We start from the raw sequence: 1,220 nt of genomic DNA, 5'->3' as shown, positions 1-1,220 counted from the left end.
TGTTTGTTAGACTGTTGATATGGTCAATTATGTGGATGGTTTTCCTAATGTTGAACCAACCTTGCATTCCTGGTATAAATCCCACCTGATCATGGTGGATGATCTTCTTAATTACTTGCTGGAGTCTCTTTGCTAGTATTCTATTTAAGATTTTTGCATCTATGTTCATTAGGGAGATTGGTCTGTAGTTTTCTTTCTCTGTTTTTGATCTCCCTGGCTTTGGAATCATTACCATATTTGTGCCATAAAAGGAATTTGGTAGGACTCCTTCTTTGCTTATCATATCAAATAATTTGTATAGTATTGGGATTAGTTGCTCTTTGAATGTCTGATAGAATTCACTTGTGAATCCATCAGGCCCTGGCGATTTTTTCTTAGGGAGTTCTTTGATGGCTTGTTCAATTTCTTTTTCTGATATGGGATTATTTAGGTATTCTATTTCTTCTGCTGTTAATCTAGGCAGTTTATATTTTTGTAAATATTCATCCATATCTCCTAAATTGTTATATTTATTGTCATGTAATTGGGCGAAATAGTTTTTAATGATTGCCTTAATTTCCCCTTCATTAGAGGCGAGGTCTCCCTTTTCATCTTTGATACTGTCAATTTGGTTTTCTTCTTTCCTTTTTTTTATTAGATTGACCAGTACTTTGTCTATTTTATCTGTTTTTTCAAAGTACCAGCTTCTAGTCTTATTTATTAATTCAATAGTTCTTTTACTTTCAATTTTATTAATTTCTCCCTTGATTTTTAGTATTTCTAATTTAGTTTTCATCTGGGGATTTTTAATTTGCTCGCTTTCTAATTTTTTGAGTTGCATGCCCAATTCATTAATCTCTGCCCTCCTTAATTTGTTAATATATGCACTCAAGGATATAAATTTCCCCCTGAGTACTGCCTTGGCCACATCCCACAGAGTTTGGTAGGATGTCTCATCATTGTCATTTTCTTCAATGAAATTATTGATTGTTTCTATGATTCCTTCTTTGACAAATTGGTTTTGGAGAATCATATTATTTAATTTCCAATTAGTTTTTGATTTTCCTGTCCAGGTGCCCTTACTAATTATTATTTTTATTGCATTATGATCTGAGAAGGTTACATTTATTATTTCTGCTCTTTTGCATTTGTTTGCAATGGTTCTATGCCCTATAACATGGTCAATCTTTGTGAATGTGCCATGTGCAGCTGAAAAGAAGGTGTATTCCTTTTTGTCCCTA

Source organism: Gracilinanus agilis, chromosome 1 (assembly GCF_016433145.1).
Source record: "Gracilinanus agilis isolate LMUSP501 chromosome 1, AgileGrace, whole genome shotgun sequence".
NCBI lineage: Eukaryota > Metazoa > Chordata > Mammalia > Didelphimorphia > Didelphidae > Gracilinanus > Gracilinanus agilis.
The sequence above is the reverse complement of the archived record's forward strand: the minus strand, read 5'-3'. Positions refer to the sequence as shown.